The sequence below is a fragment of the Cavia porcellus genome, unplaced genomic scaffold (genome assembly GCF_034190915.1).
Source record: "Cavia porcellus strain 051 isolate PalLab524CR breed Dunkin Hartley unplaced genomic scaffold, mCavPor4.1 scaffold_1, whole genome shotgun sequence".
NCBI classification, from domain to species: Eukaryota; Metazoa; Chordata; class Mammalia; order Rodentia; family Caviidae; genus Cavia; species Cavia porcellus.
In genome coordinates, this window is record NW_026947484.1 from 140,477,459 (window position 1) to 140,502,022 (window position 24,564).

The 24,564-nt window shown below is 37.1% G+C and overlaps 1 protein-coding gene and 1 pseudogene across 2 annotated transcripts in view; one reads left to right on the forward strand and one right to left on the reverse strand.

Moving 5' to 3' along the window:
• The window catches only part of LOC100716784 (myomegalin), a 245,631-nt gene that overhangs the window by 13,996 nt on the left and 207,071 nt on the right, over positions 1 to 24,564 (forward strand). Inside the window, exon 2 of one of the 2 annotated variants that reach the window (XM_063256623.1) lies at positions 17,269 to 17,311. The exons of the other annotated variant lie outside the window; for it this stretch is intronic. The gene's annotated coding sequence lies outside the window, so the exon portion shown is untranslated. The remainder of the gene's footprint in view (positions 1 to 17,268; positions 17,312 to 24,564) is intronic. 2 annotated transcript variants of the gene reach the window in all.
• On the reverse strand, positions 1,304 to 20,592 carry LOC100716220 (polycomb protein SUZ12-like; annotated as a pseudogene).

A 24,564-nucleotide genomic window follows, 5' to 3' on the forward strand; every position in this document is an offset into this window, starting at 1 on the left:
GTACACAGGAAAACTTGCTCAAAACAATTCCAGTCATCTCATCTGTATTGGATATTGTAATCATGAAATATATTACAAAGATGTCTTTGCAACAAAAAATGAGAGCAACATTTTCTGGCTCTTTTATAAAATATATTCCACTCCCTGACTTTTCAAAGTAGCATCTTAAAAATTTCAAACTTGTTCTTGCTTCCATTTAAAATCCTAACTAAAAAATGTGTACAACTGAATTTTGCATGTTGCTACCTAGTTAAAAAAAATCAAAAAGAAAAAATGTTCAAGTTTAAAAATGCACTGAATGAGCAAGACACTAAAATCCACACAAAAACAAATGCTCAGTAATGTCTATAAACCAGCATGACACTTCACGGACAACAGCATAAAGACTGAACATCTTCTCCAACAGGCATAAGATGAAGAAGTACAACTTTAAAACTGTAAAAGTAGCTTACATAGTGTATATTTTGCATTGCAATTTTTCATTCCAAATTGATAAATGATTTCAAAAATCAAGGATCAAGGTTTGATTGCAACTAGCAATGCAACAATTTGACAAAAATCTTCAATTTCTAAAAAAAAAAAGAGAAAATTACATTCCAATTTTCCTTCCCCAGGAAAAGGTCTCACAATTACAAAGTAACAAACAGCCAGACACAATGCAAAAAGCATTATAATTTAAGTATATGAAATAATTTTTAGATTCATCCAATACATTTGTAAGACAATTATTCAAACTTCCTTTGAAATATTGCTTTTCACATTCACACTACAAAATGTTTTAATGACATCAACTGATATACATGTGATGCTGCATAAAGAAGTGAAGCAGAACCCTGGTACAAACGTCCTTGTTGAAATCATTTACTTCATCTAACATTGCTTGTTTGGAATCTATGCTTTAACCAGGAAAAAAAAAGCATAACTCTTTCATAGAGGTTGAATTCCGGGTAAGATTGTGTCAATTTGCGCAGTTTAGAAGTTTAACTAAAGACTCACCAGGGAGCCAGGGCTCTTCTTTTGCAAATGTGCAAGAGGAGAGGAGGGCAAGATTTTCTGAGGCCCTGGAGGAGAGCGGTTGGCCTGTGTACAATATAAAGGAAGAAATGAGCCTTGCTCTCCTTTCCTTTTGGCCCTGGCTGCTTTTGCTGGCTGCTGCCTTGAAGTGTTGTCCTGATGCCATGTGCCATGCCACCCTGCCTTGGAATCAGCTGATTACGGACTGAAACCTCCAAAATCTGTAAGCTAAATAAACCTTAATTTTGGGTGTTGAGTAGTTTGTCTTAGCAGTGACTAAGACAATTCCCTAGAATGCAATTTCAGTGTTTGTCCATAACATGGGGTTAGATCTTTTCAGAGCTTTTGTTTTTCTCTGTTTTGAAACTCCTGGGACACCATCTATTCCCAAAGCTTTTTTGAGTTAATTTCACTCAGCCCATTTGTTGTCCCATTTTGTTCCTTAGTCATTTCTTCATTTGCAGGGGAAGCAGATTCTTGTTTTTCTATTTTTTGCTGCATTTCACAGAACTTGGTAACAGCTTTATCTACTGACATGATGCTAAAAAGATTAAAGTCATGCCTGCTGACTAAAGGAAGCATGGCATTTTGAAATAAATTCTTCTTAATAATTTTCTCTCCATAATTTTCTACAAACAGCATACAGGTATGATTCATTGGATTTTCAGCGATAAACCCATACTTTATAACATGGAAATTTTTTTCTGCTCTTCATTAACATCACAACATTTTTTTTCTCTTAGCCATTTTCATCTTCACTATCAACTTCCATTTCTGGTGGACAGAAAGGTAAACAAGTATCATTGTGGAAATACAGACAATGGCAGCCACGACCATATGTTTGCTTCTATTCTTCTCCATCTTCAGATTCAAGAAATTCAGACCATGGTTGCAAGAAATTCAGGCCAGGGTTTGTCACTTTTGACCTAAGAATATGTGTGATCGGTATTGTCTTTACTGATCCATTGTAAGTAAAAGCAAATCCAGGTTGGCAATGAATATCCTGAGGATTTCCTGCACAGGAGCCATCATGACACTCATTGATAGACATCTATCTTAACACCTTTTGGATGATAAACATAATTGAAGATAAACCCACTATGGCAGAATTTAAAATACGACAGTAAACTAAAGTTTGTGATAGCTTGAAGCACACCAAGTACAAAGTAGTTCATTTTTTGCTTCAATCTGTTGTCTTGTATGTTGCTATAAAGGAACTGATACAATGTTTTTCATCTTTATTAATTTTCATTTGATGTATCTTTTTCTTTCCTTGTTTGTAGATCTATAGTTAATGTTTCTTTAACAGCACTAGTTTGTGTAGGTTTAACTGAACAGGGCTTGTTTTGTTGATGGAAACTTAATATAGTGATTAGAGGTTTGGCAACAAGAGCTAAGGACTTATCATTGATAAGTGGAGATCAGCTTATCAATAGATCAGTGGAGAGTGAACTACAAGTCCCTAAAAAGATGTTTCAAATGGAATCTGTCTCTTCTCAGCAAGAATAGTCTCCCATGTTTTTCTTTTCTTGGTTATTGGACATTCTTCCATTTCTTCCATGCATGACTACTTCATATTAGGCATCTAAAAGCTGATAATGCCTGTTTTTATCAAATATTATCATTTTTGCAACAAATGTCTTTTCCCCTTCTTCACGATTTCCTTTTCTTCTGGCTGGAAATTCTTCTTTGGCATCAATATTTTATTGGTTCCTCCATTAATCATTCCACTGAACTCTCTTCTTCCTGGGCCAGTCACTCTGAACAGCATTAGCAAGACTTCACCATGTGTCTGTTACGAGGCTCAAATTCATTACTGGAAACTTCAAGGAATGGGAAATATCCAGTAAAAATTCTGGTCCCACTTTAACCTGAAAATAAGATAGCTCTTTCAAAAAGACTGGGCAGCTTCTCTAGGAAAGATTTTGCTCCTAGTGAAAAACATGAACAAGTTGATAAAGACATGCTCTTTCAATAAGTAAATAATAACTCTGTGTGATGAAAGCTAACAAGTCTAAAGCTGCAAAGTTTGAAGGTGGGCCCCGGAATGGTTCTGCTCATATTGAGCCCGTCAATGTTTCTATTCACATTTCTGTTCATGAAAACAAATCTTCTGTCAGTCATTGTTTAGCCTGAAGAGTTTAATAAGAATAAATGTTGGGTTGTAGCACATGCCTGTAAAACCAGCGCTCAGAAGGCTGAGGCAGGGAGGATCATTTTGAGTTCAAGGCCAGCCTGAGCTACATAATGAGTTCAAGGCCAGCCTGAACTACATAGTGAGACCCTGTCTCAAAAACACAAACAATACAAAAGAAAGAAAAGAAGGAAGGGGGAAAGAAAAAAGTATTGCAAGCATCACAGGAAAATATGCTGGAAAGACTGACTGTCAGATTGCCTGGACGTGAAGTAGGGGCAATTGTAGTTACGACCAGACTTTAATTGAGCCAAAGTTAAATCCTTTCTTCACTCCAGTCCCAGTACCAACAGGAATGACTCCTTTAGAGATTTCTACCTCTACCACCTTAAAATACCAAAGCATAAAACATCAGTGGGCCATGGTATGGAGAGTTGTAAGGCTAAAAAATAACGTGAAGGCACTGGTGTTGCCAGTAGAAATGGTTGCTTGGAAAGTACTTAAGTATCAAGGAGGATGCATTGTGAACTTAACAGGTCTGTGTTTTTCTGCAGGGGACACCTTCTGAAGGATCCCCAGACCTTGTCTTTTCTCCCCATAAGCCCCAAGATGCACAGGGCGAAACATCCTGAAAAGCATCCTGCAGAGTCCAGCGACCTAACCATTAGGCCATATCCTTCAAAGCTGGGAATGATTTGACACTGACAATTTAAGATAGAACAATTTATCTTCTTTGCAACATGGTTTAGGTCCAGTATGAACTAGGGAATTGCAAGAGATAGGTACAGAATGGCAGGCTAAATTGTTTTTCATTTGGATTACTTCTGCAAAAAGTAGAAAGGTGATGTGAAATATCTATGCGGAGGCTTTTGCAGCCCTTTATTTCTGGAAAATCCCAGAATCTGGGGTATTTAGAGGAGTCCCTGAGAAAAAAGGAACTGGTATTGTTGATGAGCCTGTCCTCAGGGCAATATTGGTCTCTCCCACTAGGTTAATGAAAACAACCATATTAGGTGGGATCGTCATAGTCTGCAGCCAGTGAATACTCAGGAACTCTAATGGAAGCTAGTGATGGATTGTAGATGGGCCTCAGACTCCAGTGACCCAATTGCTGAATGTGGCATTTTCTGTGCCCAAAAGCTGAGAGTGAGATAAAGATAAAAAGAGAAAGGCTGAAGAAAAATAACCTTTTCTTCCAGTGTCTGATCTGCTGCTAATCACATGCAGCATATTTTGCATCTCAGATATCTTTCCTCATCTCTAGAATTTATAACTTCCATATATTTTACTGAATTTTCTTAACCTTTGTTCTACATGGTTGAATATATGTGATATTATAATAATTAATTATAATAATTAATTCTAATGTCTCTGACAATTCTGAGTATGTTTCTAGTGATTGATATTTTTACTTTATCTTGAATAGTGTTTTGCTTCTTATAAGCCTGATAATATTTTATTAGATGCCATACATTGGTTGTTTTACCATTGAGTACCATGTAATTTCTTTCTTTTTTTTTTTTTTTAACTGGGAATCGAAATCATGACCTAGTGCTTGGTAAGCAGGCACTTATGCTGCTGAGCTAAATCCCCAGCCCCCATTAATTTCATATTTCTATAAATATTCTTGAACTTTATTTTAAAGGGTTTTTTGTTTGTTTTGGTTTTTGAAACAAGATTTCACTATGTAGTTTAGTCTGGCCTTAAACTCAGAATGTAGCCCAGCCTGGCCTTGAACTCACAGTGATCACCCTGCCTTGGCCTCCCAAGTACTGGGATTATTGGCATGAGCCCCCATGTCCAGCCCTTTAAAATTAAAAAAAAATTTTTTTTTGGTTCTTTGAAATAAGGTTATGTAGTTCAGGCTGGCTTTGAACTCACAATTTAGCTCAGACTGGCCTTGAACCTGCAGTGATCCTTCTGTCTCAGCCTCCTTCCTGAGTGCTGAGTTTACAATGTGTGCCTCAATACTTGGATCTTAATTTTTGTTACTGTTAAATCAGTTGGGAAACAATTTGATGCATCTAGGTCTTGTTTTTGTTAGGTGAATCCAAAGCAGGCTTAATGTTTTTACCACTATTGATACTCTTCTGAATAGTACTATCCCTAGAACCCCAGGAATTGTAAGGCTTTTCTGACTGGGGGGAGGGCAAACAGTGAACTGAGTGGACTGTTCCTTCTGATTCTGTCCTGTGGTTCTTATTTCAGGCATAGTGCTGAGTAACTCAAGGGGTCCTCTACAGACCTGTGGAAGTTTGTCTTTTTTCTGTCACTGTGTCCTACAAACTGTAGTTCCTTGGCCTTCTCAAATCCCAGTGTGAGGTCTGTAGCTGAGATCATAAAGCTCTACTTGAGTTCTGTCTCCTCCCATGTCAACTGGTAAACTGTCTCCTACGCTGTATAATAAGGCAGTTTTATGGCCTGTTTTGTTTATTTCTCTTTTCTCTAGGATGGCTGTCCTGTGTTGCCTGATATTCAGTGCCTGAAAATATGAAGTATATTTCATATACTTTGTTTAATTTTTGGTAATTTTTATCAAATGTGAGCAGGGCTAAATATCGACTCTGTTACTGCATGTTTTCCTTCAGAAATAGAAGGATGTCTCTGGTCAATTAGTAGTTTTCAGCAATGCATATATATTAGAATCATTTAAGGAAAGTTTAAAAAGAAAACCTGATATGAAAGTTACAGTCTTTCTCTCTAATTCATTCCTAGAGGCAAGTATTATTCTGATACCAAAACCAGAAAAAGATCCAACCTAAAAGAACTATAGGTCAATCTCACTAATGAACATTGATGCAAAGAGTCTCAATAAAATACTGGCAAATATAATGCAGCAAAGCATCAAGAAGATTATACATCACAACCAAGTGGAATTTATTCCAGGATTGCAGGGATGGTTTAACATACGCAAATCAATAAATGTAATACACCACATCAACAGAGCCAAAAGCAAAAATCACGTGATCATCCCAATAGAAGCAGAAAAAGCTTTTGAGAAACACTAAATCTACTGGAAGACAAAATAGGCAGAGAGATCATGAACAAAATGAAAACTGCATGGGAAATACTTCAAAGAATCAACAACTGAGATCTCATATTATTAAAAAGTTTTTGCACTTCACCAAAAATCACTAACAAAATGAAAAGAAAATCCACAGAATGGAAAATAATTTTAGACAGTAGTCCCTCAGACGTCTGAAAGGACTTATATCCAGAACAAATAAAAAATTGAAAGCATCAAACCCCACTAATTCAAAGCCCTTCTCCAAAAATGGGAATCTGAGATGAACATGCATTTCTCAGATGCAAATATACAAATGGCAAATAAATACATGAAGAAATGTTCACCATCACTGGTCATTTGAGAAATGCAAATTAAAACAGCTTTGAGATTTCTTCTCACTCTGGAAAAATGACTGTCATTAAGAAATCCTCAGACAACAAATGTTGGTGAGGCTGTGGGGAAAAAGGAAAACTTCTTCACTGTTGATGGGAGTGTAGACTGGTGCACCCCTTGTGAAAATCAGTATGGAGATCCCTCAAAAAAACTAGGATTGGAAGTTCCATTCAATCCAGCTACTCCTCTCCTACTCCTAGGTATTTTCCCAGAAAAATTGCACAACAATATATGTGCACCTATGTTTATAGCAGAACAATTTGTAGTAGCTAAATCTTGGAAACAACCAAAATGCCCATCAACTGCAGAGTGGATGAAAAAGATGTATTTTTATACAATGGAATATTACTCAGCTATAAAAAGTATGATCTTGAGGATTTTATAGGTAAATGGAGGCAACTTGAGACTATCTTCAGAAGTGAAATAAACAAGACTCACATTAGTAAATATCACACTGTCTCTCTAGTGCAAAAAATAATAAAAACTGAAGGAGTAATAAGATCCAAAATGTATAATAGATATTGTAAAAATGAAAAGGGAAGTGCTGTAAAGGATATAATTGTATGTATGTTTGCTTGTAAGATAGACAACCATACTACTAAGTTTTTGTTAGTTCGTAGAATAGTTTGTACTGTCATTGTTTGATTGTCCACTTTTTATGCTTTGACTTTGTATCTTAGATGACTACTCCTAAAATAACAATAGATGATTTATCAACTAGTGATTTCTTAGTGTTTTTTGAAATTCTGTATTATTTCTACCCTTTTTTCTGTTTTGCTTTTTCTCTAAATAAAAAAAGGAAAGTTACAGTCTAGACCAATTCAATCAGACTTTCGCAGCTTTCAGGTGGTTCAGGTCCTACCATTAGCACTCTTTAAAGCATCCTCGGTTTCTCCTCTATAGCAGGGTTATAGAACTCCTGAATTAAAGAAACTGTTGTATTCATAAAGAATGTGGAGAACATTTTGTGTTCTTCCACTCCAGCTGAGACACAGAAGTGTCTGACTCCGTGTCCTCTTCTTCCTCATCCTCATCTTTTTCTTCTTCTTCTCCTTCCCCTAATTCTCTTCTCCTCCCTCTCTGTCCTCCTCCTTTTACTGTTTCTCCCTCACCTCAAGGTTTTAAAGCAACATCTGAAAAACTTACAGCTTTGTGAGTCACGGGTGTGGAGCCAGTGTGGGAGATGTGTTTAATGGGCCAAGTGAAAGATGGGACTTCTGAGAAGCTCTTGCAAGAACTTCAGGGCCAGTAGTGAGAAGGGCCTGCACTCAGGCTGTGGTGGCGAATGTGGGGGAAAGGGGATAGATTTGAAATTCCTTGGAGACTTGCTGATCAAATGAGTACAGGAAATGAGGAAGAGGACAAAAATAGGTACCGCTTATCCTCTGTATCTGCAGATTCTGCCAACTATGGGTTGGAAATATTAAAAAACAAAATAATACACCAGAAAAAATAATACAAATAAAAAACTAATGTAGCATAATAATCCTTCACACATGTCTTGGTTACTTTTCTTTCATTGCTGAGACAAAATATTTGATGCCTAAAATGAAGAAAGGAAAAGTTTATTTAGCTCACAGTGTGTGGAGGTTTCAGTCTATAATCAGCTGGCTCCAAGGCAGGGTAGCATGACTGAGGGGCAACATGGCAGCTGCAAAGGCACCAGAAATGACAAGAGCAAAAGGACAAAAGGGAAAGCAAGCCTTTTTCCCTTTTTAAGTGTACGCGGGCTATTTGCTGTTGGGTGCTTGCAACACTCACATCACCAATCCTAGTGCTAGATAATGAACCAATCTCAAATGCTAGATTCTGCTGCCTTCAAAAGGCCCGCCCTCCATGACCACATGGTATTTTAGGAGGACAACCAAACACAAACCACAACAACACAGTACTAGATATTATAAGTAATATAGGCATGGTTTTAAATATATAGGAAAAATTAAAATAGAATACACAGGAGTATGTGCATGTGTTATGTGCAAAAACTATGCCATTTTGTGTAAGGGATCTGAACATCTGCAAACTTTGCTTTCTTCAGGGGGTCCTGAAACCAATAACCTGTGGATAATGAAGAGTGACTGAATTACACTCAAGGGTCTAGGTCAGTCACAGTGTGATTAGTAAAGTCAGTTACTGAGATAGGTAATATGACAAAAGAATCAATGTCAGAGAAATGAGACAAGTCATTCCGTTGAGATATCCAAGAAAATATCTTCTAGAACTGTCTGTCAAACTCTAAATTCTTATGAAGATATATAAGAGGAAATCTTTTGTGCTAGATGATTGGTTTTTTGCTTTTGTTTTTTTGAAACAGGATCTCACTGTGTAATTCAGACTGGCCTTGAATTCACTATGTACCCCAGGTCGGTGGCAAACTTATGGTGATCCTCCTGCCTCAGCTTCCAAAGTGCTGGGACTACAGGCATGCATCACCACACCAATCTTGTGGTAGATGACTTTGAACAGATTTATCTTTTTGCTTTCATTTGACCTAGGTTAATATTAAAATCTATTTGCACCTCCTGAGCACACATCAGTTAATATTAAAGTATAGTGGATTTCTTCTGGATGTTGCAATATTTACTTTTTCAAAAGGCTAATTTATCCCTTAGTTTTAGGAATTCAGGATGACCTATTTAGACTCAAGCTGGTCTAACTAGGATTATTTAAGAGCCTCCTGGATAGGACATTCTTTTTTCTAATGGTTGTGAACCTAGGTAGAATGAAGGACTAGGCTTTCTGACAAATAACTTGGTAGCTTGCAGATCCTGCAAACAAAACCAACACAACTGAAGAATGAAGAGTGGTAACTCTATTGTTGATGTCTTTACATAAAGCTATGCTTTTAAACCATTGGTTGAAACTTTTTGTTCAGTTGAAGATTTGTCCCTACTCATTATGGGGGTGGAAATGGTTAAATGGTGGGACAAAGAGATAGATGTCGTTCTAATGGGGAGGACTCCCTATAAAAATCATCTTTACAAAACGTTGTGTATGGAGACCCAGCATTGATCATGTTCACGAGGGAAGGACGGTAGTAGATATAGAGAAGGTATTCTCTCGGGGTACTACTCCATCTTCTCTGAATTGCCTGTTTTCTGAATATTTGCAGGCACATTCTTATAAGTACAGGTGATTCATACTAAATCTCAAGAGCTTTCAAACAGAATTATGTAATGGTTTTATATTGCAATTCCTGACATCTTACAATAGCAACATTATCGGTTATCACCAACTATAAATTTGCATTAGTATTTATTGAGCACATGATATGTATCAGATCTAAGCTTAAACACTTTAGAAGGATAATATCATTTAATCTTTATTATAGTCCTGTGAGAAAGATGCTATTTTTGTCCTGAATTGTATAGAGAGGTTAAGTAGTTTGAGAAGGTCATGCAATTGTACAGTAGTATAGGTTGTATTTAATTTGTAAGTGCTCAATTTCTGTTTCATGTTCATGAGTGTAATAATTTTTACTCACTTGGCACATCTTTAAAACATTTTCTTGCAAAGACACCAAGCTTGTTTTTCCTTAAAAATAAATCAAAACAGAGCTATAAGCAAATCAAAACAAACTATAACTCAAAATCCTTTGCTAGAACTTGGCTAAAAATGGTCTGGTCTTCAAATTAGTATTAAGAGTGAAATGTCATCTGTTTTAAAATAGTAAGTCACATTGTTTAAATTAGACCTTGGAGTACTTGCTATCTAATTTATATGACAAGGCTCCCGAAAGTCAGTACAGAGAAATGCATGACCTGTTTAAAACAAAAAGAAGTGTACCTGGATATGACCGAGAATTATCAAAAAAGCATCAGAGAACTCTGTAATCAGGTTAATAAAAATGGGTGAACTTCACATTTCAAAGGAGAATCTGGGACGCAGTTCAAGTAACAAAGACTTAAAGCAATCTGGTTCACTGGCACAGGCACATGGCACAATAGGCACATGCCCTCAGAGTTTTTCCCAGTGTGTATGTTCACTCAACCCATATCTAACCTTACACCACTATCTCAGAGAAAGAAGAAACAATGCGAGAAATGACAATATAATCAAATCACCCCAGTGCACTGAAAGAAACAACACTAATTTTAGCATTCTTTATATCTCCGTAACAGTCCAATCTATACCATCCTTTGGGTATGTAAATCTTTACTTTGAAATCCCCAACTAAATATTGCAACTAAAATGTACAGGTGTACTGTAATTTCAAGAAGAAAGGTTTTCCTGTGAAGTGCATGTCTTCGGAGGAAATATATTCTTGGTAGTAACTAAAAACACATTTTGAAGAAAACATGCATAAGACATATTCTGCAGGATAATATTTTTTTAAAATTCTATTTTCATATCCTTAATTTCACCATAAATATAGTTTCCTATTGTGAAGGCTTAAATACTCTGACTTTCTTGTCCTTACATTAGAGAGAATAATAGTTTCTTTATGAGGGCTGGATCTCTACCTCTACCATGATCTGGGATTGAAGAGGACAGTCATAATATATTAGTTATTATTGCTAGTACCACAAAGCAAATCAGCTCAAAATCTAGTAGTTGAAAACTATAGAGCCAGACCCTAGTCAGCCCCATTTGTGGATGACAGGAGAAGAGAACAAAAAACCAACAAGAAGCCTGCCCTCCCTGCTGAACCAGAGCTATGTGCAAGCTGCTGCCAGTGGGACAGCCAGATCCTAGCTCCTTCCAGTGCATGGAAACAAGAAAAGACCTTCCAACCACCCCACCCCCTATGCAACCTGCTGATCTGGAGAAACACAGGCTGCAGTGATAGCTATTCAGGTGGAATGAAATTTGATGCTTGTGGTGTTGACGTTTCACGGACTTTTGCAAGCCTAGGGCTGGTGGCCGAATCATCTATTCAGAGGATCACAGTATGCAGTATGGCATCTATGGGGAGATTTCCTTCTGAAGGTGGTATCCATTGTTTTATTTTATTTTATTTTTTTTGGTACCAGGGATCGAACTCAGGACCACATACTTACAAGGCAGGTGTTTATGCTGCTGAGCTAAATCCTCTGCCCCTAGCCATTGTTAATTCCCTATTACCTTGTTTTGAAGTCCTGTATCATTTTCATTGTTTTGCTGGGTTGGGTTTTATTCTGTTTTGCTTTGTTTGATCTTGTTATGACTGATGGAAGGAGCAGCTATTTCAAAAATGGCAAGATATATTATGGTAGCCATTTTGGATTTACTATTGTCTTGTTCTGAGGTCCTTTACTGCATTCATTGTTTTATTGATTCTACTCTGTTCTGTTTTGTTTGAATTTTACTATGTCTGAAGGTGTCTACAGCTATTTTGAAGACAACAGGAGGCATTATGGTACCCATTGTTGACTGCACATTGTTTTGAAGTCCTGGTTTGTTTTGATTGGTTTTGCTCTGTTTCATTTTGGCTGGTTTTATTCTCTTTGAAATAAAAAAAAAACTACAAATGTTTAGTATGTTGCAGAGATCATGAATCTTAGAGGAACTTAGCTAGCTGCCATTGTCATTTTATGAGGTTACAGCCAAATAACCCGCTGGGACAGCAGTCATCTCAAGAGTTGGCAGAGACTGAAATAACCACCTCTAGACTTTCTTTAGTTTCTTGAAGGCTGTTGGGCCTAGTTCCCCAGCATGCCACAGGTATACTTACAACAGGGAAGCTTACTTCTCCCAGCACAGTTGTCTAAGAAAGAGAGCAAACATGCTCAAGAAGGAAGCCACAGTTAAACCTAATCTTGGAGATGACATCCCATCACTTCTATCTTGTTCTCTTCACTAGAAGTAAGTCATTAGATCCATCCTGGATCCAAGGGGAGGGGATTGTATGAAGTTTTGATTACCAGGTATCAGTAGGGGCCAGCTTAGAGACTGCCTATTACAATTTGCATCACTATCTAAGCTTTCAAAAAGTAGAGAAACAACAGGATCAATTCCCTTTCTTCCTTCTGGACCAATTGAACACAAAATGCCAGGTGGAGTGTAACCAGAGAGGACACTGAAGACCATATCAGGATATGTAAATTTCCTTAAAGATTTTTACCTGAATCCTCAGAATAATAAGAATTTCAGGCTCTATTTACTTGATCCTTCCTCCAGACAGCCCCAGAAGACATTAAAAGATTTTACATAGCCTCCCCTAAATCTCAGCACTGCCTTCTTTTCATCCTGTCTTCCTCCACATAGCTCACAGGCAAATCCTAATGTCAAAGAGGACCAGAAGGGATGCTCCATCCCTGGAAGGAAAACTGAGTTAAAGAACTAGAGTCCTGCTATCCGCTGGACAGGGCTCTAAGCTATATAAGCTTAAATAAAAGAGAAGTGGAAGCTGGGTCAGGCTCTAGGTAAAGGATAGTTGAGGAGGACGTGGCTAGTGGTTCAGCTCTGCAGGCTGATGTTCTGCCTAGAGGGTAGGTTTTAAAAAAGCATGACAGGGTGGATAGGTTGCAAAGAACACAAGACCAGAGAAGGCCTGGGTAAGGCAGAGACAGATGTAGAAACCGAGGTCTGGGGAGTTTCATCACTAGGAAGTAGGCAAACTATCTGAAGGGAAAAGCAAGTGTCTCACACCTACATGGGCCTGGTAGGTACCACAAGTAAACGAAACAAGCCAGTTGTAACAACACAGGGAGTAAGTTTTGTAACAGTTAGCCAGCCCCAGCAGTTAAGGCCTAGCAAAATAATCCCAGTCCTCGTATGTAAAACAGGTTCTACCAGGAGGGGGCGCCTGTAGATGGCTTTTATTGCCAGAAGTTCAGGTCTGGTAATTGTGGGTGAGCGGCTATTACCAATAGAAAGGCTGCATCTTGACATTTCCTAAGCAACTTGCGTTCGCTGCAGCCTGCATGGACGTTGAAGCATGGACACTTTGATTTTCAGAGCACTTATGACCATGTGACAAGAGAAGAGATGAGGCACATTTGGTTCGGGGTTCAGCACGCAGGTTCTTCAAGCTAAATTGGAGCCCAAGATTTCCTTAAAAGGATAGGCTTTTGGAAATTGAATTATAGTTACACGAATGGCAGCCCTTGAAGTAACCTGCTCCGCTCCCCCACCTTCCTTTGCTACCTTATCGTCTTCCAGCTCTGCTCTACCCTCTTCCCAGTGCCATAGACAAAAATTTGAGACTTGAAACTATTTGAGAAGTAGGGAGGAAGGGCTGGCCTTGACTCTGACAGCTGCTTTAACTTTGCGGTATCTGTGTTGTGTGTGTGTGTGGTTGGGTGAGTGTGAATGTTGGTGGAAGTGGCTGGAGATTAAATCCAAGGCTACATTCTCAGCTCTTTCATTTTTATTTTGAGACAGTGTCTCATTAAATCACTGAATTACCCAGACTAGGCATGAATTTACAGTCCTCCTGCCGCACCATCCCAGAGTGCTGGGATTACAGGACCACACTTGGCTCCTTGTGGTATTTTAAAGATGCTACTCGTTAACCAGCAATTCATAATACTCAAGCAGAACACAGCACTAGAGAACACTGAAGAGGTGCATCTAAGGCTTGGGGCTTGGCGCACCATGGGGAACATACAACCAAGCCCTGGCTAGGGAGAAGGAAGCAAAGGACAGCAAACGCATGATCTGTTTAAAATTTTGATATTTTCGCCATCATAAATTTTTCATTAATTTCATCTTCTAATATGTTGTATTAGAATATAATTTATCTCGATAAATTGAGTTTGGGGCATCTCTTGTCTTAGGCAAAGCTGCTCCCCTCAACCTACCTCTGTGCATGTTCATAGTTGAGCCAAAAGTTTGGACCTGTTAATTTGGTTGATCAGCAGCAAGACATTTGACCTTGATTGTTCATACCTTTTTTATCCTGAGAACTAACCAAAGCCAACAGATAGGGCTTACAATAATTCTTTTCTATATCCCACAGCCTCTGACTTAGAGCCAACTTCAGTGTTTCTGTACTAGGTCTTGTATCTTTGAGATAGCCTACAAACAAAATTCTCTATCTGATTAAAATATCATTTTATTTTTAAAATTTTACTTTAAACACCAAACAAAAAAGGATAGAAATGATAGAGAATTTCAAAACATAGAAAATTAATACTAGTTAATATACTGCATATTGTTATCTTATAAGTAGGTATCCAGATTACAAGATTTAGGCATAAAAATGATCAAACAATGAAAGTAAAACTTTATCGATTAACTTACAGAGATTAGTAGCATAGTTATAAATCTTGTGTGTATATATACACACATACATATATATGTGTATACCTATATACTTATAATTTCTTTCTTCCTTCCTTTTTTTCTGTCCCCTATCCCAGTTTTTCTTTCCTTTTGAGCACTTTCTTTCCTTTCATTTTCACAATATCTATTGTACATTTTGGATCTTATTACTCTTTCCATTTTATTTATACTAGGGAGACAATACAATATTTACACAAGTGAGTTTGATTTATTTTACTTATGAGTGTGGTCTCAAGTTGCATCCATTTACCTGTAAAAGTCTCAAGTTTATCCTTCTTTATAGCTGAGTAATAGTCCATTGCATGCAAATGCCACATCTTTTATATCTATTTCACAGCTGATGGTCATTTGTATTGCTTCCAAGATTTAGCTATTACAGATCATGCTGCTATAAACATAGTGCACATGTATCGCTGTGGCATGATGTTTTCAATTCTTCTGGGAAAATACCCAGAAGGGGAATAACTGGATTGAATGGAACCTTCATTCATAGTTTTTTGAGGCTCTCCACACTGATTTCCACAGTGACTTTACCAGTCTACACTATCATCAACAGTGGAAAAAAGTTCCTTATTTTCCACAGCCCCACCAACATTTGTTATTGGTCGATTTCTTGATGGCAGCCATTCTTTCTGGAGTCAAATGGAATCTCCGTGTTGTTTTAATTTGCATTTCTCCAATAATATTGAGCATGTATGCATGTTTTTATTTGCCATTTGTGTTTCCTCATTTGAGAGTGTGTGTTCATCTCAGATGCCCATTTTTGGATTGGGTCTTTGAATTTTGGCGACCAGATGGTTTTCAATTCTTTATATGTTGTAGAGATAAATCTTTCGTCTGAAGAATAGTTAGCTAAAATTTTTTCCCATTCTGTGGGTTTTCTTTTCACTTTGTTGGTGATTTCTTTTGAAGTGCAAAAGCTTTTTAATAAGATGAAATCCTAGGTATTCATTCTTTGAAGTACTTCCTGTGCAGTTTGTGTTTTTTTTTCATGAACTTTTTGCCTATGTCTCCAAGATTTCTACTTACTTTACTTTCGAGTAGATTTAGTGTTTCTATTTTAATATTTAGATCTTTGATCCATTTTGACTTTAGTTTAGTGCATGGTGATAGACATAAGTCTAGTTTTAGTCTTTGGCATGTGGAAAGCCAATTTTCCAACACCATTTATCAAAGAGGTTTTCTTTTATTGAACATGCTTTCCCCCTTTGTCAAAAAATAAGGTGGCTGGGTGTCTTTGTACTTGTGTCTGCATTTTCTAATCAGTTCTAATGACCATCAGGTCTGTTTTTGTGCCAGTACCATACTGATTTCATCACAGTAGCTTTTAGTATAATTTTAAGTTAGGAATTGTGATGTCTCCTTGCCTTGCCTTTGTTGCCCAGGATTGCCTTTGCTATGGTAGATCTCTTCTGATTCCAGATGAATTTCAGGGATGTTTTCTCTAAATCTGTGAGGTATGTTAATGGTATTTTGATTGCAATTGCATTAAATCTGTATAACAGTTTTGGGAGTATGGTCATTTTCACTATGTTGGTTCCTCCTATTTAAGAGCAAGGGATATTTTTCCATTTTCTGATATCATCATTTATCTCCTTTTATAGAGTTTTGAATGTATAGACCTTTTATATACTTTGTAAGATTGATTCCTAAGTATTTCATTTTTTGGTTGCTATTGTGTAAGGTGTTGTTTCCATATTTCTCTCTCAGTGAGTTTGTTGTTTGTGTACAGGAATGCTATTGATTTTTGAGTGTTGATTTTGTATCCAGCTATGCTGTCAAATTTGCTTATTAGCTCTGGTAGTCTTTTGATGGAATTTTCATGGTCTTCTATGTAGAGTATCATGTCATCTACAAATAAGATAATTTAATTTTTTCCTTTCCTATGCTTATTCCTTTTATTTCTCTTATCTTTTCTAATTGCTCTGGCTAATGTTTCCAGAACTATTTTGAATAGGAGTAGTGATACTGGACATCCTTGTCTTGTTCCTAATTTTAGAGTAAAAGCTTTCAGTTTTTGTCCACTTAGTATGATGTTGGCTGTTGGTTTGTCATAAATGACTTTTATCAGATTGAAGTAGAGACCATCTATTCCAATTTTCTGTAGGGTGTTTATCAATGAACAAGTGCTGGACTTTATTAAAAGCTTTTTCTGCATCTATTGAGATGGTCATATGATTTTTGTCACTGACTCTGTTGATGTGGTATATTACATTTATTAATTTGTGTATGTTGAACTGTCCCTGCACTCCTGGAATAAATTCCAGATGGTCACTGGGTATAATCCTGATGATTTGCTACATTTTGTTTACTAGTATTTTACTGAGAATTTTTGCATTAGTGTTCATTAGGGAGACTGACCAGAGTTCTCTTTTTTGGTTGGGTCTTTCTCTGTTTTTGGTATCAGAGTAATACTTGCCTTTAGGAATGAGTTAGGGAGAATTGCTTCTCTTTCAATTTCATTAAAGTATTTGAGGGTATTGATGTTAAATGTTCTCTAAATTTCTTATAGAATTCAGCTGTGAATACATCAGGACCTGGGCTTTTCTTTGTTGGTAAGTTTTTAATTATGTTTTCAATTTCATTAACTGATATGGGGTTATTAAAAATTTTTATGTCTTCTTGATTTGGCTTTAGTAATTCATATGTTTCTAGGAATATGTTCATTTCTTTGTGTTTTCCAACCTGTGCAAGTAAAAATTTTCAAAGTAGCTGTTGATGATCTTCTGAATTTCCACAGGATCCGTAGTGATTTCACCCTTTTCATTTTCGTTGCATGAATTTGAGTTTTTTCTTTTCTTTTCTTGATAACATTGTTTAGAGGGTTAATAAATTTTGTTTATTCTTTCAAATAATCAGCTCTTCAATTCATTAATTCTTTGTACTGTTTTCTTAGCCTCACTTGTATTAATTTCTGCAATGATCTTTCTGATTTCTTCCCTTTTATGGGTGTTGGTCTTGACTTGCTCTTTTTCTAGAAGCTTGAGGTGCAGCATTATATTGTTTATTTGTGCTTGTTCTGTTTCCTGATGTGACAATTTATGCTATGCATTTCCCTCTTAGGACCACTTTCATTAAGTCTCACAGGTTCTGGTATGTTGCATCTGCATTTTTATTTAATTGTAGTTATTGTTTAATTTCTTCTTTAATTTCATCTGTAACACATCGGTTGTTCAGGAAAGTGTTATTTAAATTCCATGTGTTTATGTAGGTTTTGTAGTTTCTTTTGCTATTAATTTCCAATTTCAGTACACTATGGTCAGATATATGCATGAGATAACTTATTTTTATTTTTTGGTATCAGGGATCAAACTCATGACCTTGTGCTTGTCAGGCAGGAACTTGTGCTGCTGAGCTAAACCCCTGCATGAGATAATTCTAATCCCTTTGCATTTACTTATGTGTGTTCTATGGACAAATATATAGTCTATTTTAGAAAATGCCCCATGTGCGACTGAAAAGAATGTGTATTTTAATGTTGGATGGAACATTCTGTAAAAATCTCGTAAGTCCATTTGTTCACAGGTTTGATTCAGTTCTGTTATTTCTTTGCTGACTTTTTGTCTAGTTGATCTGTCTCTCTGTGACAATGGTGTATTAAGGTCCTGCATTACAGTTGTGTTATTGCATACTTAATTTTTCATGTCTATTAATATTTGTTTTACATACCTGGGTGCTCCCATATTTGGCACATATGTATTTATGATTGTTATCTCTTCCTCTTGAATTTTTCCCCTAACAAGTATGTAGTGACCTTCTTTATCTCTTTTGATCATCTTTGGTTTGAAGTTTACATTGTCTGCAAACAGAATAGCTACCCCTGCTTTTTTCTGGGTTCCCATCACATGGAATATTGTTTTCCATCCTTTGACTTTCAGTCTATGAGTTTCTTTTTGAGTTAGATGTGTTTCTTATATACAGCGTATTGTTGGAGCCTGTTTCTTGATCTATTCTGCCAATCTATTTCTTTTAATTAGTAAATTGAGGCCATTTACATTGATGGTTGTGACATAAGCATTGGCTTAACTTTGCCATATTATTTTCCTGTTGTTGGTTCCCTGCTTTCCCCCTTGTTTAATTGCTTGCCCTGCCTGGTAGTTTTTTTTTCTGTTGTTCTGGGAATTGTGGTCATTTTTATCTCTATGTAGTATGTCTTTAAGTAGTCTTTCTAGGATTGGTTTAATGGTCATAAATTTCTTCAGTTGTTCTTTGTACAAAAGTATCTTATTTCTTCACCAAGTTTGAAAGAACATTTTGCAGGGTACCTCAGCCTAAGTTGAAAATTGTTTTCCTTGGCTTGGATTACTTCAGTTCAAGTTTGTCTTGATGAAGAGGCATTATGGTAACCACTGTTGATCACCTTGTATTCTGTTTTTACATTATGTACTATGTCCATCCTTTTGATTTGACTAACTCTGTTTTGTTATGTCACATTTGGTTTTATTCTCTTCAAAGAAAAGTAATAAGAAATGTGGGAGTAATAAAACCCAAAATGTGTAATTGTTATTGTAAAAAAGAGAGGAAAAGAAGGTGGTCTAAGGGATAAAGCTGCATGTATGTTTGAGTGTGTAGGATGGAAAACCATATTACTGAGTTTTGATTGGATCCTTGAACAGAACTGTTTACAGTCTCACTGTTTGAATGTCCACTCTATATGCTTTAATTTTTAACTTGAACAACTATTTCTAAGATGACAATATGTAATCTATTAACTAGTGATTTCCTGCTGTTTTATTTTTTGAAATTCTGTATAACTTGTACCCTTTTTCTGTGTTTTTTTTTTTCTTTTTCTCCTTAAATAAAATTTTAAAAGTTTGTCTTTATGTGAGGGTTTGTGTTGAGAATTCAGCCATGATTCTAATGGGCTTTCCTTGATAGATGAGCTGTTTCTTTTGTCTAACAGCATTTAGTTTTGCCAGCTTTCAGTGGAATTTTTAATTTCTTGGGTATTTCTTTGAATTTGTTTCATGCATTCTGTTTCTTTCCTGTATTGTCCATTCAAGGTTTCCATCATTTTCCCATGCTCCAGTCCTTTTTTTTTTTTAATCTATGTCTTCTCTACCTATACTGAGCAACTTCTTTATTAAGGTTGTCATTTTTTTCTTTACTTGAGAGATTATTTCTAATCTAATTTCCTCCATAGCATCACAGATTTTAAAAAATTTTTACTTGCTCTCTTTTTAGAAATTTCAGGCATGTGACTCCCAGTGTCATTTATTTTGATGTCTCTTGGTGGGCTGGGTGTTTGAGATTGCATTTTGCTTTTTCGTTTGGCCATTTTTACCTCTTGGGTTAATATTTTGGTCTTTTCAATCCTGTTAGTTTTGACTATCTGTCATGTGTGCCTTTGGGTCCTACTGTGTGGTTGATGTTCACCAAGTTGCTGGGTCCCACTGTGTAGGGGAGAATTCCTCCTGCAGACCGACTGTGTGAGTCCTGTATTCTTCCTAGGCTGACTAGCATAGGAGCACTGGTGTGAACCAGTTCTCAGCTGGTACTGTTACTATGCCTTCAGGCTGTTCCAGGCTGCTAGACTCATCTGACTGTAGCATATCAGCTGGGACCCTGCTGTGTTACTGGGGGTGTCACAGGCCCAGTCAGATTCTTCTGGGTAGGGACAGGCCTTGCTGGTGCTCTTGCCAGCCCCCCTGAAATTCTCAGTATGGAAGGACGCACCCGTGGTCTGGTCTCCTGGGCTCCCAAGGTCCTCCAGGTGGGGGGAAAGTTCACTGCGGCTCCTGTTGACCCACTGAGGCCCTCTGGTAAGGAACTCTCCACGCCCTTGCTGAATCAAGGAGGCATGAATAAGAATGAGATTCATTGTTAGATTCACCATGCTCACTTGAAATTTTCAAGGATGAAAGTCTGTTCAGTTTTGATCATCTTTTGTCTAGAACTGCCAGTTGTTTGTTACCCAACTCAAAAACTTAGTATTTTTGTTTCTTACAGACTAAAACAAAAACGAAAGCAAAACTGAATATACAATGTGAGACTTTGTTTCCTCATTGAAATGTTTTCTTGGTTGTGGTGAGGCTTTTAGAGACTGTTTCTCAATATTTTTGAGCCCTTGCCTGCTGGAAGAAAGGACAAAACTGCTGTTCTAGGCTGCCAAGAAACTGGCTTCCAGTAGTTTTAACTGCAAAAGACAGAATCTGCCTTCACTGTCTATTTTTCCTTGTTCTAGGAGGGTTTGTTTTGATGAGCCCTCTTGGTTACACAGATGTGAGCCAAGCATTGATAACGGTGTAGCTGCTGATGTGGTTGAACAATTGACAGCAGGTACTTTAGATTATGGTGCAAAGCTTTCTGCTTAATAGTCATAAAAGTTGTTGTGGGAGTTGGTCACAGCCATTACTATTTAATATTTTAATTATTCTTGGAGATACAAACTGAAGTATTTTGGGACAAAGAATCTGCATCTGACTCTCCAATGGCTCATCAAAATAACAGCAATAATTGTGTGTGTGTGTGTGCTTGTGTATATGCAGAAAACAAATGTGACACAGTGTTAACAATTCCTGAATCAAAGGAAGCATTTTCATGACTATTGCGCTATTTTGAAACTTTTCTAGGTTTGAAATTTTATTTCAAAGGAAAAGATTTTAAAAATCTGTGTTGTCGGGTATGGTGGCACAATCCTAGCACTCAGGAGGCTGAGGTGGGGGGACTGTCATTACTTTTGGGGCCAGCTTAGGCTACATAGTGAGCTCAAGGCCAGCCTAGACCACAGAGTGAGACCCTCCCACCAAACATAAATAAATTAATTTAAAAAATAAAAATGAAGGTTAAGTTTCATATATATATATTCTATCTATCTATATCACCTATTAATCTATCTTCAAATATAAGCTAGTAGATAATATGATACAAGAAAAAGGCAGGGATCATGTGGCTATCGTTCTTGGCAATATTTTTCTAAATTTAATTTTAAAAATACATATACGTATATATTCTGCATATTGACCCCAGGTGCTTGGCAGTGAACTACAGTCTTCTTTAAGTCAGGGTTTCACTAAGTTGTCCATGCTGTGCTTGAATTTGTAATCCTCCTACTTCAGCCTCCAGAAAGCTATGTTTATGGGCCTGCGACTCCATGCCTGGCTAATCCAATATTTTTGTAATTAAAAATCCAGCCAATGCATTCCATTTTGTTATCATCCTAACAGATTTTTAAGCCCTTCTGGGCTGACTGATATTTGCTCTTTGGGCTTGGATGGGCACCACTTGCTCAGAACTGGAAAGAGACTCAGGTTTTAATGATGCTATGATTGTCAACAATGCTTGGAATGTATTTATGAATTTATTTCTGTATTGTCTGTAGTTCCAAAAATTTATTTATTGACCCCAACATCAGTCTTCTGTTCAACTTTGTAAGAACTGGTATCTATGTTCAAAACAAGGAGATTTATTCAGATGATTCACACAAGTCTTTCCTCATCGTTCCAACTGCCTTCTGAGAAATTTGCATACATTTCTCAAATGATTTCCCTTCCCCCCACATCAGATGCACATAAATAGTGGGTGTTGAAAGGATAAGGGAGATCATGTGAGTAATTACCTCCAGCTGTCTGAAGGCTTGGGCATAATTTCTTGTGGTTTTTTGTTACAGCTGATGGAGAAGGCTAGCTAAGGAAGGAAATAAGGTTTTTTTTTCTGTCTCTCTCTTTTACACACACACACACACACACACGCACACACGCACACACACACACACACACACACACATCCAGAAAGGCATGAGAAGAAATTTGGGAAATAAAGGGAGAAAGTATGCACTTTTCTGGTCTTTAGAGCTCTAGCCAGCCAGTGAGAAAACCCATTAATTTAAATTCCTTGTCAGATCTTTGATCTTTATGATAAATAAGGAAGCAGAAAAATAGAAAATCTGGGTTAGTGGTCCAGCCCTCGAGAGAAGTTGGGAGCAGAATTAAAATTAAACTTCATGAGTATTATCTGTTATCTATTCTCACAGTGAGCTTACCAGGTAGTTATTATATTAACGTTTACAAATGGTTGCCATATCTGTGTCTGTAATTCCTGCTACTACTAGACAGACTGAGGCAGGAGGATTGAAAGTTTGAGTTGTACTTGGGCAATTTAGCAAGACACTGTCTTTAAATTAAAAACAAATGAACAAATAAAAAGGGGTGGACGTGTAGCTCAGTGTGAAGCCTTTGGGTTCAATCCCTAGCATCATAAAAAAAATAATAGAGGTGTGCTGGGGATGTAGCTGAGTGGTAGAGCACCTTTGGGTTCAGCCCCTGGTGTCATAAAAAAAAAATAGGAAGCAGAATTTTATTGACTTACCAAGATCATAAGGCTGCAAAGTGACTCTAGAGCCAATAATCTTAGATATTCATGATGTCACATTGCCTGCCAGTAACACTGGCTGAACTGCACTGTCCTTCCAGATGAATGAGACTCTCCAGGGGATGCTTGGAGCAGTTTTTCTTCTACTGGTGAAAATTAAAATTTTTTTCAATAGTAACTTTTTGTTAATTGATTTAAGAACAATATTAGTTGCCAGTAATTATATCAATTTATGAGATACAATTGATGTTTTGATATTTATATGTATTGCAGAATGATTAAAGCAAGCTAATAAAATTTTAATAAACAGGATTTATAATAGAATTTTAAATTTAAGTGTTCTCTCCTTTGTGTTTTGCATTGTGGGCTTTATTGTAGTGCTTGATACAAACTGATTTGAATTATGGTTTGATGAATGCTTGTCTGAATTTCCACATTAGATTTTATTCTTTTAATGTAAAAACTTTTTTTGATAATTTTTATTTTCTATTAGTCTGTGTTTGCAGTACATGATAATTACATTCCTTATGGAGAGTTGATACATGTATGCAACCTCATCTTAATTCTTTTTCATCCTGCTCGTCCCCTCCCTCCTCCTTCTTTTATTTTTTGGTCCTCTTTCCTTTTGCAATCTCTCTATTTCTGTTCTCCATCTTTTATCTTGATATTGCTTGTTTGATTGACTGAGACAAGATCTCACCGTGTAGTTCAGCCTGGCCTTGATCTCACTATGTAGCCTAGGCTGGCCTCCAGCTTGCAACTGTCTTTGTGTCTCAGACTCCCAAGTGCTATGGTTATGGGCAAGTGCCACCACACCTGGTGTTTTGTTTTTGCTCTATGTTTGTATTTTGGGTTTCATGTATAAGTAAAACCATAAAGTATTTAGCCTTGTGAGTCTGACTCATTTCTCTTAACAATATGGTCTCCAAGTGCATCCATTTTCTTACAAATGACCCAAGTGTATCTTTCTTTGTGGCGCAATGGTATTCCATTGTGTTTAAACACCACATGTAGCCCAAGGTATAAAGCACATGCCCTTTAAATGTTCACCAAAGTGGTGTTGAATTGGATGAACTTAGCCAAATAGTTTCTGAGTTTTATCAGCTTGTGGAAATAAATTCAAGCTCTAGGAGTGTTAGCTACCTCTGAACCCCACCTGTTCTTTTAGGAATAAAGTCTCTTATAAAGCTCCTCTTTTTCTGGCCATAAGAATTTCTGCTTATCCCAAGGGTTGTTTTCCATTCTCTGATAAACCTCTCCTGGCCCTGACCTCTGCAGCTCTGAGGTGCAGCTGCTGCTGTGCCTTCTATGTATAGTGTTCGGAGCCACAAATCTCCCCAGCCCTTCCGTGCTCCAGCGAGTGATGGGCAGAGCATCCATCCATGCATTTTCAACCGTTTTTCTCTACATTAATTGAATGGCCTATGGACTGGCTCCATAATTCTATCCAAGTCACAGTTTTACTTGTTAGGTTTCTCCACTGGGCTGATATTACATG